Here is a 15,377-nt window from a genome sequence, read left to right as displayed (position 1 = left end):
GAAGGATGCACACCAAAGTTTTAACAGTGGTTTTCTCTGGAGAGAGGAAGGCTCTTGGAGGGAGCTACACTGAAATGGACTTCCTCTTTTTATTTTGTTCTGGGTTTGAATTTCTTAAAATAAGATAGCATTCATGTATGAGTTTATATATTTAAAAAAACATTATTAAATAACATTGCACACATAGCAGGATGGCCACAGTAAAACAGAAAATAACCAATGTTGGTAAGAATGTGGAGACATTGGAACCCTGATACATTGCTGGTGGGAATATAAAATGGTGCAGCCACTTTGGGAAACAGTTTGATGTTTCTCAGAAGGTTAATTGTCGAACTGCCATATGACCCAACAATTCCACTTTTAGGTATATAACCAAAGAATTGAAAGTAGGGACTTGAAAAGATATCTGTATACCCATGTTCATAACAACATTATCTGTAATAGCCAAAAGGTGAAATCTTAAGTGTCTGTTGACAGATGAATGAACAGAATGTTGTATATATACATAATAGAATATTGTTCAGATATAAAAAGGACTTAGCCCTTATTTCAATTGTATCTACTTAATGCTGGCAGTTTCCTCTACTAGACTGGGAGTTCCCTAAAGCTTTGCTTTCTTCAGTTCTCTGTTCAACCTCTAGAACAGGTGAGAGGACCATGACTCCGGCCATCCCTATCTTCTTGCCATGGGAATCCAGAGTGCCTTGCCATGCTGAAGGCCTGTTTGGGTCAGACTGCTCCAGCTGCTGGTGTCTGAAAGCAGCTAAGGGCAAATACAGTGACCCCTAAAGTGTGCTTTCCAACATGTGAACTTGGGCTAATTATATCTGCTTCCTATGGGTCAGTTTTCTTCTTTGTAAAATGGAGGTTGTAACTAGGACTGGCTACATAACTTGCAGAGGCCAATGCAAAATAAAAATTCAAGGCTTCTTATTTAAAAATTCAATTTCAAGATGGTGACAACAGAGCATTACATCAGCATTCAGAGCCCTACTAAGCATGGGGTCCTGTGGGACTGCCTAGGTGGCACAGCCATGAGACTGGCCTTAGTTATAACCTTGGACCTTCTCTTGAAACCAAGCAGATGTGTGCTCTAATAAAATCTTGTAAAAATAACCAAGTGCTGGACTTGAAGGTTGAAAAGTTTCCTGAAACCCAGTGTCTTCCACTTCCTGGCATCTTTGGGGCTCATTTGGACTTTTCTAATTAGTTTGCTTACTCCACATCACTCCCCCCTCATCCCTCTCTCAAGAATTCTCACCCATGGTGCATCCAACTTTCACTTGGTTATGGGCCAGGGTGCCCTGAAAGGATCAGGGTCCAAAGGGGACCATCCATTCCTTGGGACTCAGGCCCACAGTTGTGCTCAAGCCTCTGCCCAAGGGCTAGAGAAGTCTTGTTCATGCAACAATCTGCGAAATCCCAGTATTCCCTCGCAACAAGGCTGAACCAGAGCCATTGCTAAGGAAACCCTGGTATTTCCATAGCTACCAGAGCACAGTGAGCATCTCTGAACTACAGCTGAATATATCTGGTGTCAGCAGAAGAGAGGAAAGGGAAGCTGATGTTTTGCTGCCAAGGGGGCAGGTCTGCATCCTCTGAATCTCATTACCTGCACAAAGAGGAGCAGGTCACTGAGAGCAGGACCACTCCTCAAGGCTGAAGAGTGGATGATCTCCCCTCATACATAGACCTCCAAGAAATTCCTGGTCAACTTGGAGTTGCATAGTCTGCCGGGCTCTTCTAGTGCCTGGTGCTCCGGCACAGAAATAACCATACTATACTGTCTCGATGCATCTGTATTCCTTCCCACTCCCTGCAGCTGCGATCTTAACAAGGCTGTGTCTGCAGCAACCAACATAGAGCATGGCTTCTTAACCTTTTCCTTGATCATCTGGGAAAGCCAGTGGGGTCCTTCTCAGAATAATATTTTTCAATGTGTGAAATAAAATAGGTAGAATTACAAAGGAAAGCTTTTTTAGTGAAATACAGTGATCAAAACATGTTAAAAATCACAATTGTGATATTGTAAAAGATGAGTGTATCTTCATTGATGTATTAAGTAAGATAGAATGGCAGGTCTAATGACTACCGTGATTTGTAAGTAGTGACAAGTGTAAAAAATATTTGGAGAGAGCTGCTGCCATGGTATGAAAATATCAGGGTTTTTCTCTTGGTTGCCTGCATTTATTATCCATAATGCTAAATTTCAGTTAGAGATTAGTGAATATAAGAGTATTCTTCCCCCATCTAATTCCACAGACCCTCTAAATTTTATGTAGGCTGTGAGTTCTGAGTTTGGACATTGCATACTATATGAATGAGTGAATGGCAAGTGAAGAATGAAAACGTGATGGAAGAGTAAGAGCTAAGTAACTTACCTAGGTTACTTGAGCAAGTGAGTGGTTCAGGGAGAGGAAGGGCCTTGTTCACAGTCATCCAGTTATCTTCAGTCACCCTGCTTCTTGTCACTTCTTCCTTTAAGAACTGAAGAATTTCAACAAATGGTCTTGAAATAACTGGGTATCTATCTGTATGCAAAAGAGTGAATGTGGAAAAATTAACTTAAATGGATCAAAGACTTAAATGTAAGTGCTAAAACTATAAAACTCTTAGAAGAAAACGAGAGAAACTTCATGACCTTGGATACAGCAACGATTTATTAGATGTGACACTAAAAGCACAGGCAAAAAAAAAAAAATGACAAATAGATAAATTGGACTACATAAAAATTAGAAACTTCTGTGCATCAAAGGAAACCACTAACAGAGTGAAAAACAATCTATGGAATGGGAGAAAATGTTTGCAAACCATATATCACAGAGGGGTTAATATCCAGAATATATAAAGAACTTTTACATCTGAACACCAGCAAAACAACCTGATTTAAAAAATGGGCAAAGGATTTGAATAGACATTTCTCCAAAGAAGATATAGAAATGGCCAATAAACACATTAAGAGATACTCAACATCACAAATTATTAGGGAAATTCAAATCAAAACCACAGTGAGATACCATCTCACACCCATTAGGATAGCTACTAAAAATAAAAATAAAAAAGTTAGGGAAAAGATAGTAAGAAAGAAACAGAAAATCACAAGTGTTGGCAAGAATGTTGAGAATTACATTGACCTAGAAAATTCCATTTCTGAGTATATACCCAAAAGAAATGAAAGTGTCTTGAACAGATATCTGTTCATCAATGTTCATAGCAGCATTACTCACAATAACTAAAAGGTGATAACAAACCAAATGCCCATCAACAAGTGAATAGATAAACAAAATGCAGTATGTCCATATTATGGAATATTATTCAGCCTTATAAAGGAAGGAAATTCTGACACATGCTATAAGATGGATGGACCTTTAAGGACATTATGCTAATTGAAAGAAACCAAACACAGAAGGACAACTACTGTATTATTCCACTTGCATGAGCTCCCTAGAAGAATCAGATTCATAGGGAAAGAAAGTAGAATGGTGTTTGCTAGGGGCCGAGGGAGGGGTATGGAAAGTTAGTACTTAATGGGGACAGTTTTGCAAGATGAAAAGAGTTCTGGAGATGAGTAGTGGCGATGGTTGCACAACAATGTGAATGTGCTTAATACCACTGAACTCTACACTTAATATGATTTAGGTAGTAAAGTTTATGCTCTGTGTATTTTACCACAATTAAAAAGATCTGAGGGAAAGGAGGAGGCAGACTCTTGGCTTGAAAATGCTTTGTCAGGGAAAAAGCTGCCCATGAATCCTGACAGGAGACCAGCAAAGAATCAACAACTTCTCTGCATGGTTCCTCTATCTGAGGATGAGTTAGCTAGTATTTGGGACAAATAAACTGCATAACCCAATTGCTTCATCGGATATCCTAGAAGAATGCCTATGAAAAGGAATCCTGCTACAAGGAACTCTTTGGAGGGCACTGAGGGATCTGACAATAGCTCTCAGCTCCCAGGCCTCCAGACTTCTCACTTTCCAGCTTCTGGTCTGAGGTGGCTTCTTAGCCAAGCATCTGGGTAAGTGAAGCCAGAAGAGGTGTTAACTCACAACCCCACAATCGGATCATCAGAAGGGTAGGGGTCTGGTAAGCCTGAGCCCTTGCACAGTGTGGCCCTCACAGGCCACAGAAGCTCAAGGGCACAAAGGCAGTGTATACAAGGGTCCCCAGCATGATGGGTAAGAGTTTAACTTGAAGGATGGGAAAGCCTTGAGCCTCAGATTGTAGCCAAGTGAGGAGAGTAGCAGGAGGCAAAGCAGGATGGGGAGCCAATATTCTTGTACAGGACCCTGTGGGCCATGGAAAGGAGCTTGGCTTTTACATGTTTTAAACATATTTTTATAAGTGTGAAACATACATACAGAAAACCACATATACATATAGTTTAGCAGTGATTATGTAGCTAACACCTATATAACCACCGCACAAGTCTAGATATAAACTATTACTAGCAATGAAGAAGTCCCCCATTATAACCAACTTCCTCCACACTAAACGGGAGGTTTGTGATAATCATTTCCTTTTTTTCTTTCAGTTTTACTAACTTACAATACATTTATTAACAATGCTGTTAATTTCTCCTGAGTTTTAAATTTTTTTATTCAGGTTTATTTTAAAAAATAGCATTCATAGATTTTAAGTTCACAGTTATATAAGTTTTGGCAAGTGCATATGTTCATGTGTCCACCACCAAAATCAAGTCATAGAACTTTTTCATGACCTCAGACAGTTCTTCCATTCCAAGATTCCTCAAAAAATTAGAAATAGAACTACCTTATGACCCAGCAATTCCACTTCTGGGTATTTGTCCAAAGAAACCCAAAACACAAATTTGAAAAGATATATGCATCCCTATGTTTATTGCAGTGTTATTTACAATAGCCAAGATATGAAAACAACCCAAGTGCCCATCAATAAACAAGTGGGTAAAGAATATATGGTACATATATACAATGGAATATTAGTCTGCCATAAAAAGAATGAAATCCTACCATTTGTGACAACATGGATAGACCCTAGAGGGTATTAAGCTAAGTGAAATAAGTCAGTCAGAGAAAGACAAATACCATATGATTTCACTTATATGTGGAATCTAAAGACCAAAATAAACAAAACAGAAAAAAACTTATAGAGGCAGAGAACAAACTGATGGTTGCCGGATGGGAGGGGGTTTGGGGGTTGGATGAAAAAGATGAGGAGGTTAAGAAATACAAATTGTAAATTACAAAATAGTCATGAGGATGTAAAACACAGCATGGGGAATATAGTCAATAATATTGTAATAACTATGTATGGTGGAAGATGGGTACTAGAAATGACAGAGGGATCACTTTGTAAGTTATATAATTGTCTAACCACTATGCTGTATACTTGAAACTAATATAAATAATGTTGGATTCCAGCTGCAATTGAAAAATAAAAGTAAAAATAAAATTATTTCTTTCCATTTTTCATCCAGTCTTCTCTCATCCAAGGCAACCACTATTTTGATTACATCACTATAGATTAGTTTTGCATGTGCTCAAACTTTATATAATTGGAATCATATAGTATACATGTTTTTGTGTCAGAATTCTTTCCCTCAACATGTTTTTGAGATTTTCTCATTGTGTTGCATGTATCAGTATTTTATTTATATTTATTTCTGAAATTCATTGTATGGATACATCAAAATGTAACTACTTACCTGTTAAAAGACATTTAGGTCATTTATATTTTGGACTGTTATAATCCTGCTATGCACATTCTTATACAAATATTTCTTTAAACATATGGGGTCATTTATTTTAGAGAAAATACCCAGAAGTAGAATTTCTGGGACTGAGGGTTGGTGTGTGTTTATTTAAAAACTACCTGTATTTGGTCAGTTTTCTGAGAGATTTGTATATAGGACATTTATTAGAAATACTTTCCTGAACAACACCTATAACGAAGTAAAGAAAGTAGGGAGAGAGAAGTAGCAGAGGGATGGTTAAACTAGGACTCAGTCAAGATAGAAACCTCATCCAATACCATGGGGAACCCTGGAGCTGACATGGCCCTTCAAAATTGTCCTGAATTGACAAGTCATTGGTTGTAGTTTTCTCCTGGGGAGATTACACACCGTTGGTTAGGTTAAATCATTCAATTAAAAGCAATGATTAGCCTTGGTCAGTTTTCTCAGTGGTTAGAGCATTGGCCAGCGGACCAAAGAGTTGCAGGCTCCATTCCCAGTAAATAGCACATATTGCGTTGCAATCCCTGGCTCCATATGGATGTTTTTCTCTCCCCCTCCCTTCTACTCTCTCTCTAAAAAAAAAAAAAAAAAAAAATTCCATGGAAAAAATATCCTTGGGTGAGAATTTAACAACCACCACAAAAAAAAACACAACTAAGCAAAAATTTTACTATGAATATGAAAACATGATCCAATTATATTTTCTCTGTACAATTCTACATTAAATATGAATAAACATAAATAAAAAATTAAAGAATGATAAATGATATACCGTGGATTAGCTACACTATTATCAATAAAATAGATATCAAAACAAGATATTTATTAGGGATTAAAATAACTATTTCATAATGATAAAGAGGTCAATAGGCCAAGAAGACATACTAAACTTAAATGTGTATGCACTGGACAGACAAATATCACATGATCTCATTTATATGTGGATTCTAATGAACAAAATAAACTGACAAACAATATATATCCAGAGACATGTAAACATGCAACACACTGAGAATTCTCAGGGGAGGGGCAGGGAGAGATTAACCAAAGAATTTATATGCATATATGCATAACCCATGGACACAGACAATAGTTTGGTGAAAGCCTAGGGAGGAGGTGGAAGTGGGGAGGAGGGGGGTCAATGGGGAAAAAAAAGGAGGACATCTGTAGTACTTTTAAAATAAAGATAAATTTTAAAAATGTTAAGCACTTAATAACAGAGTTTCAAAATAAATGAAGCAGAAAATTATAAGAAAAATACACAAATATATTGTGAGATTTCAATACCTCTCTTTCAATAATTGATAGAACTAGTAGAGGAAAATCAGTAAAGATATAAAAGACTTGAACAGCATTATCAACCAACATGACATAATTAACATTTACAGAACACTACACCCAACATCATTAAATATACATTCTTCTTAGAATACATATTTTTAAAAATTTATTTTTTATCTTTTTAAAAATGTTTTTTTATTGATTTCAGAGAGAGAAAGGGAGAGGGAGAGAGAGATGGAAACATCAATGACGAGAGAGAGTAATTGATTGGCTGCCTCCTGCACTCCCCCAGGGATGAGCTAGAGGTGGCGCTGCAACACAAATGGGGTGGGAGAGGGGTAGAGAAGAAGCCCCCTTTCTCACGGCCTTCCTTCACCAGTTCAGCTGACACTTGGGAAACTGTATTCTAAAGGTTAGTTATTACTGAAGGCGATGAACAGCAGCAGGGATTTGGGGAGCTGTTTTGGGTTTGTGGTTGTCTGTCAACATTTCCCTTGTCCAATGCAGGCGTTTTCACTTTTTAATCCTCATTCATAGTAATCCTTCTTCTCTGTCCCTTCTCTATGTCCTGGGCGCCCCCTCTGGCATCTGTCCTGGTATTGAAGCTATCTCTGCAAGGGTTGTGAAGACCCTCCTGAGTGAGGACTGCGGGGTCCACACGCCTCAGAGCAGAGGGCACTACAGAATCCAACTCCTGGTGTTACTGTCAGATCTACAGGACCTTGGGTGGGGCTCTCAGGCTAAGCAATGCCCCCTGCCTCCACATGCCTGGGGAAATCTGGGGGAGTCAGAGCCTTGGTCTGAGGGACACAGACTGAGGTCCACAGAGGGCGGAGGACCTGGTATTTGCAGATCCAGGTGGGCAACAGAGTCAGGACTTCCAGTTCCCTGGAACTGAGCTCTGCCTCTGCTATCAACCCTGGGGGACCCCAGAAACCCTGTCTGGATGTGCCTACCACTGACGTCTGCCTCGGATGTCTGAGAGAGGTGAGCACCGCCTCTGGGAGGCCAGCTTCGGGTCAGTAGAGGGAAGGGGCCCAGTCCTGCAGAAAGTCAAAGTATAACCTTGAGGGTGTCTGAGGGCCACAAAGAATCCAAGTTTACCCCTGCTGTCAACACTGAGAGTCCCAGGGGCTGGGTTGTCAGGCCGAGTACTATTTCCTGCAACCCACCTGCCCCCACCTCCTCAGAGAACTTGTGAGTCAAGGACAAGTTCTGAGGGGAGCAAACTCAGGTCAGCAGTGGGCGGGACCCAGACTTTGCCTGGAATCAAGGTGAGAACCAGAGGGAGGGCTGAGGGACCCCATGGAATCTACTTAAGGCCCCTGCCAGGAGCCCTGGGAATCTCCAGGCTTGGTGGAGTGGTGTGATGTCCACAGACTTCACCCAGGGGTCTTGGGTTTTGAGGGCCTCCATCTGGGAGTCCAGCCTCCTGGTTAACAGAAGAAGGGTCCCAGGACATGCCAGGGCTCATGGTGAGGACCATGGGGGAAGACAAAGTGACTCTGGACCCTAGAGTAGTCAGTCCTGGGATGCCCAACAGGCTGGATGACCTCGAGCAGCCATTACTGACTTGCCCATGTTCAGGGTCTGAGACACTCTGGGGGCTCTGTGTAATGGCAGAGTCTCCGGTAGGCAGAGTGAGGGTCCAGGACCTGCCCGGAGTCAACGTGAGGACCCTGAGGCAGACTGAGGAACCCTGGACCCCAGAAGAGTGTCCGTCCGGCAGGCTTCATGGAGCTGGGGGAGAGGGGGATGATCACACAGGGTGTTTCTTGATTTCTGCATCTATGTCTGAAAGACACTGGGGGTTTGATATAAGGAGCAGGGTTTCCGGCAGCAGAGGGGAGGACCCCAGTTCCTGCTGCTGTCAAGTTGAGGACATTGAGGGAGAAATAGGCTACCCTGGACACCAGAATACTCAGTCCTGGGAGGATGAGTGGGCGGGGTGACCACAGGTGGTGTTTCCTGACTTCTGTTTCCGGGACTGAATGAAACTCAGGACTTGGTAAAAAGTGTAGGGTCTCAAGCTTACAGTGGGGAGGACAGAGGTGTTGCCTGGAGTCAAGGGGTGTTTCATGCCTTCACATCCAGGTTGGTGAGACTTTGGCTTTCAGTATAAGGAACAGGGCCTCAGGTAGGCAGAGGAAGGACTCAAGATCTACTAGAGTCAATGTCAGGACCCTATGGGAAGACTGAGGGGACCCAGAAACCTTCAACCTAGATGCTCCACAAAAGCCAACTCCTGCTCTCAGCCATGGTAAGCCCAACAAATGCTTTCTGGTTGTAACTCATTCAGTGACTTCTGCCCGGGAATTCTGAGAGAGGTGAGGGCCAAGTCTGGGAGGCTGGTTATATAGGTCCATAGAGGGAAGGACCCCAGTCCTGTAGATAATAAAGATATGACCCTGAGCGAAGACTAGGGATCCCCACAGAATCCAGGTTTGCCCCTTCTGTCAGCACCGAGAGACCCGGGGTCTGGGCTGACTGACTGAGTACTGCTTCCTAAAACCCATCTCTTCACCTTCTCAGAGAACTTGGGAGTCAAGGACAAGGTCTGAGGGTAGCAACCTCAGGTTGGCAGAGGGCAAGGCCCAGAGTTTGTCTAGAATCAATGTGAGGACCAGAGGGAGCGCTGAGAGACCCAGGGCAAGGTGGTGAGGCTGTGCCCTTCCCCAACTTCCTCATTGAAGGACTCAGCTCCTGGGGACCTGGGTTTAAGAGGAGTGGATTCATGTTGGCAAATGGAGGTGTACAGGCTCTTTGTGGCATGTGTGTCAGTACCCTGAGGGAGCCAATAGAGACCATGTACAGGGGCACAGAATCTATCTCTGCTTTGAGGTTCCAGGTCTTCCCTAGAACTGAGGGGTCTGGCCTTCAGATAGAGAAGAAGGAACAAAATCCAGCTCTGTCCCTGGGAGCCCCTAGATAGGTTGGCTGCACTTGGAGTCCATTGAAAACTGCTTTGGAGGGCGGGAGAGACTAAGACTTTAGTATGAGGTGACCTGAGCAAAACTAAGTGGGCAGCGGACAGTGGCCAGGCCCTTCTGGGAATCAAGTTGAGGACAAGAAGGAGGGCCAAAAAACCATGGAATCCATCTTCACTCCTCCTGTCAACCCTTATAATTCCAGGCTTTTGTGGCCTAATGTGATGTCCACAGGCTCCACTCATGGTGTCTCAAGGCAGTGAGATCTTTGGTTTGTGGGGCCCAGCCTCAGGTCAGCAGACGGGGAATCCCAGCAACTCCCAGGGATCAAGAAGAGAACCATAAGGGAGGACAGAGGAGACCTCACAGAAGCTTGCCCATGCTATCAGAGATAGAAAGCTCTGTGGCCGGATGACCACATGTGGCATCTCCTGACTTCCGCAAGTGGGTCTGAGAGAGACTGGGGCTTGGTGTAAAGAAGCAGAGCCTTGGGTTCACAGACAGGCGGGCACATGTCTTTATGGGAGTTGAAGTGAAGAACCTCAGGTAGGACTGAAGTGACCCTGGACCCCAGAACAGAAGTGACTCATTAGAAACCCATCTCTGCTCTCAGCCCTGGAAGATCCCTTGGTGGGAATGACCACATGTGGCATTTCCTGATACCCCCCATGTGGGTCTGAGAGCAACTAGCACTTGGTATAAGGATTGGGGCCTCAGGTCACCAGAGGGGAGGGCTGAGGTTCTGTGGGGAGTCAAGGTGAGGACCTTGAAGGAGGAGGGAAGACCTAGAACCCCAAGCAGAGATGGATTCTGTGACCCTGCACTTAGTCTGTATTGGCTCCAGAGCAGGAAAACCACATGAGATGTTTCCTGACTTCTGCCTCAGAGGTCTTCAGGATGTGAGGGCCTTGGTCTGAGGATTGTGGCTTCAGGACAGGGTGGCCTTGGCCTGCAGGACGCATCCTCAGGTTAGGAGAAGGGATAGATCTAGTCTCTACCAGGAAGAAATGTGGATATCTTGAGGTCACAGATTGGACTTGCACCACTGAAAGAGGGTTTCCACTGAAATCAGTCCTGCCTCTGTCATCCTTGAAGTCCCCAGACAGGGGTAGCCTCAAGTGGTGCACCCTTACTTCTGCCTTGGACTCTCAGGGCCATGAGGCTTGAAGGGGCAATTTCAGGTCAGCAGATGGGGCCACATCTGTTCAGCATAGAAAGGAGTCCCAGGATCTGCCAGATCTCAAGAAAAGGTCCACTGAGAGGGTGGAAGGTATGAAGGTTCCCCACCCCAAAATGAAGGAACTTTAGTGTCTAGCTTGCCCTGTTCTCAGACTTGGGAAGACCTGGGCAGAAAGGGCTGGATGCTGCAAACTCCCCCTAATGCCACATGGTCGTGGATGGGGAAATCTTGAAGATGTGAGGACCTTGGTCTGAGAGAAATCCTGAGATCAGCAGAGGGATGAGTCTCAGGATCTGTCAGGTGTCAATGTGCTGATCATTCCTGAAGCCTCAGTGCGCAACCCCTTCTCAGAAAAGGAAAGATGACACAAAGGCCAGCTGTCCCCAGTTCTCAGCCCTGAACAGAACAACAGTAGACCTAAGTGGCATGCCTCTTTCTATCATGGGTGGGAAAGTAAGGAGTCCTCAGTGAGGTGAGGTCTTTGTCTAAGAGGGAGAGGTGGAATGTCCCAGTTGGGGAGCATGGAGGTAGGGCAAGTCCCTGCAAAAGTAAAAATGAATAACCTATAGGGGGACTGGGGAATGCAACCAGGACAGAGGGTTCAGTTACTGTTGCCAGCATTTTGTGCTACTGGCATGGGTTGAGGGAGGTGGAGTTTGTGCAGTGTGGTGCTTCCTAACTTGTCTCTTGGGGCTCTCAGGTAGGTGAAGACCTTGTTCTGAGTGGACGAAGTTAGGTCATCTGAGGAAGTGTATCTGCTCCACAATGAGAAGAGTCCTGGGTCTTGCCAAAGTGAAGGTGAGGACCCCTAGGGAAGAATGAGTGTACCACAAGCCCTGGGACAAAGAGGAGACCCCACAGAAATCCAGCCTACCCCTACTCTCAGTGCCGGAAACCCTGGGCAAGGCAATCAGGCTGAACCCCTCCTCATTTCCAGATTGGTGGTCATGGGAAGAGGAGGGCCTTAGTTTGAGGGTCTGGACACAGGTCAAGAGAGGCAGGGTCCCAAACATTGAAATGGTGGTCGCAATGAGGAATGAAGGGACCCCTAATATCAGCACACATGGAGCCCAAGGCTGCTGAGCTTATTTTGGAAGGAATGGGGAGACCTGGAATTTGTGGGTGTATTGGCTCCCCTCACTTTATCCTCTAGTATCTTATGGAGATGAGGCCTTCACTTTAGGAGGGTGGCTTCAGGTCAATGGATGGAATAGTTTTCGCTCCTGCAGAGTGACAAGGTGAAGACTGAACGGGACCCTCATCCCAGGATAGATGAAATCAACAAAGTGTAGTCAAACACTATTGTTCCTCGGTGACACTTGTTAGACTCTGGGTAGGTGTGGCCAGATGTGGGGTGACCCCAGATCCTTTTGGCTAATCTCAGGGGTGTGTGGTCTTGTTCTGAAAGTTTTGTCTCAGGCCAGCGGAGAGGGAGAGGAAGGCCCTGCCAGGGGACCAGTGAAGACCCTTAGAGAGCATGGAGGGGATCACCCAACCAGAGCAGAGGAGACCCCACAGCATCTGATCCTACCTCATAACACTGTCCATCCCAGAACCTTGAGTTGTGCTAGCTGCACCCTGAGGAGCCATTTCACTTTCTCCTTCAGGATCTTACTGGACAGGCTGCTGAGGAGAGACCCTTGTGAGGCCCGAGAGCACCCCTAAGGAGAAAACCTGTAAGTCACCTTTGTCAGAACTGCTTAGGGTATGTTTCGCAGCTAAGGTCACTCATAATCCCTCTTTCTCACAGGTCTGTGGGTCCCCATTGCCCACTTTCTGCTCACACTACTGTCGCTGCCCCAGCACAAGTCATCATGCCTCAAGATCAGATGAGTAAGCTCTGCAAGCCTGATGAAGACCATTAGGACCCAAGGGAGAACCAGGACCTGGTGGTGGTACAGCTATTAAGGCCTAAGGAGCAGGAGGAGGCTGTGTCTCCCTTCTCCTCTGTCTCTTCCTCCCTCTCAGTCCTGTTTCCAGAAAGCTTGAAGGAGATGGCTGCTGCTGAAACACCAAGTCCTCCCCACAGCCCTCAGGGTGCCTGCCCTTCCCCCCCCTGCCATGGTAGCCCCTCCATGTAGCCAACCTGAAGAGGAGGGCTCCAGCATCCAAGACAAGGAGGGGCTAAGCAGCAGGGAGGACTCTGAAGATGCCGAGTCCTTTTCCCAAGGTGCCCTATGTTTGAAGAAGGCTTACATGGTGGCATTCCTGTTCCTGAAGTATTGTGCCAGGGAGTCAACCACAAAGACAGAAATGCTGAGTAGCATCATCAAAGAGTACCAGGACCACTTCCCTGAGAACTTCAGTGCAGCCTCTGAGTGCATGCAGGTCCTCTTTGGCATTGATGTGAACGAAGTGAACCCCATCGATCACACCTATGTCCTGGTCACCACCTTGGGTCTCACTCATGACAGGATAGTGAGCGTTGGCACAGATTTCCCAACACTGGCCTCCTGGTCACACTTCTGTGGGTGATGGCTGCAAAGGGTGATTGTGTCCCTGAGGAGAAAGTCTGGAAGGCCTTGCATGTCAGGGGCTTGCATGATGGAAGGAGCATTGGATCTATGGAGAGCCCAGGGAGCTCATTACCAAAGTTTGGGTGCAAGAAAAGTACCTGGAGTACTGGTAGGTATCCAACAGCAATCCTGCACTTTACAAGTTCCTGTGGGGCCCCAGGGCCCATGTTGAGACCACCACATTGAAAGTTCTAGAGTTTTTGCTCATGGTTTATAGAGGGGATCCCAGTTCCATCCCATCCCTGCCTGAAGAGGCTATGAGTGATGAAGAAGAGAGGGACTGAGTCAAGTAGCACCCAGGCATGTTTCAGGCCCACATCTGGCAGCTTCTCCTGCTGGACATGATGTGAGGCCAATTCTTCACTCTGTGTTTGAGAAGAGGGCAGCCAACATTCTAGGTAGTGAGGCCCAGGGTGAGTTGCAGCAATAAGGGCTGTAGCACCTTTGGATTCCTATGATGGTTTAGAAATTTTTCCTTGTTTTCTGTTGTTCTTTTTCATAGAAGTTTTCATAAGCTTCACCATCTAAGTTTGTGAATGACATTGAGCATACATGTATTTGCGTTATCCAGGTCAAGAGTAAGAGTTTTGCTACTGTGTAACACAAATTGGGTCACCTTTCAGCTTAGTTTGTGATTCTGAACTAGATAACATGGCATTAGAATAAGATTTCCTTGGAAATGTAAAAGAACTCAGCAGTGCAATTGATGGGGTCAAGAAATAGAAAAATAAAAGTAAAAGGTTGTGAATTCTTGCTTCGTATCCCTTCTTGTCTGTCATTCTATGAAATAAACTATGTAAGTATCCTTGGATTTGCTTGGCTCAGTCAAGAAAGTGGAGACATTTCATCTGAATTAAGATGACCCCTGCTCAGTGGTTCATTTATTCCCCAGACATTCACTGAGCCTCTGTCCTCTGGAGGGCCCTGTGTTAGTAGTGGGGACACTAACATAAGCAGGGCACACCCACACACAGGATGATAGTGTAGGAGCTGCAGTTATATAAGGAAAGTTGTGAGGTGTCCCCTAAGTCCTACAGAACCAGTAAGAGAAGGGGAGAGGTGGTGGGGTTCAGGTGACAACATTCCAATATACATGGGCTGAGCCAGGGAAGTTTGGGGCTTTGGGAAACTGTGATTCCCTCTATGGGGGTTGATTATAATGAAGCTGAGTGGTTGCAATGTCCAGACTCTGTAGAAGGTGCATCTTGGGAGTGAAAGTCTGAAATGGAGAATTGCTCTGAAGTTCCCTTTGGGTCATGGATAAACCAGAGAGAAATGTCCAACTGAGGCAGGAAAGGAGGGTGTTCATCCTGTGTTTCCGTTGCATTGTAGGAGAACACAGTGAAGTGATAACTGTTCTATCCCCACCATCGGCAAGGATTTCATGAGAAATCCTTGAATTAATACCCCATAGTCACTGGACAGACACTCTTCTCCCTTGCCTGGGAAAGCCAGGGCTTTGTCCAATGAAATCAGAAATTATTTCAGTTTCCTTGAGTTTACCTTGGCCAATTTTAAGCAAGGGCCAGATTTACTGAGATGAAATGATGAAAAGTAGTTGGTTTTAGTGGAAGAACAGCTGCAAAACTGGAAAGGAGATAGTTTGGACTGGAATTAACTTGCACCTTGTTGGGGAGGACCCCACACCCAGATCAAATAAGCTATCTTCTAGAAGGGAAATACACCAAGCAGCAATTTATACAGACATTCTATTCAGTTTCCAGTTGCATTGCAAGTTCTCTGAAAGGTCATGGAAA

The 15,377-nt window shown here is 44.6% G+C and overlaps 1 pseudogene; it reads left to right on the top strand.

Moving 5' to 3' along the window:
• Positions 1-13,165: 13,165 nt before the first annotated feature.
• On the top strand, positions 13,166-13,904 carry LOC107537952 (melanoma-associated antigen 10-like; annotated as a pseudogene).
• The last annotated feature ends 1,473 nt before the right edge of the window (positions 13,905-15,377 follow it).

Source organism: Miniopterus natalensis, chromosome X (genome assembly GCF_054644295.1).
Source record: "Miniopterus natalensis isolate mMinNat1 chromosome X, mMinNat1.hap1, whole genome shotgun sequence".
Classification (NCBI taxonomy): Eukaryota; Metazoa; Chordata; class Mammalia; order Chiroptera; family Miniopteridae; genus Miniopterus; species Miniopterus natalensis.
The sequence above is the reverse complement of the archived record's forward strand: the minus strand, read 5'-3'. Positions and strand labels throughout refer to the sequence as shown.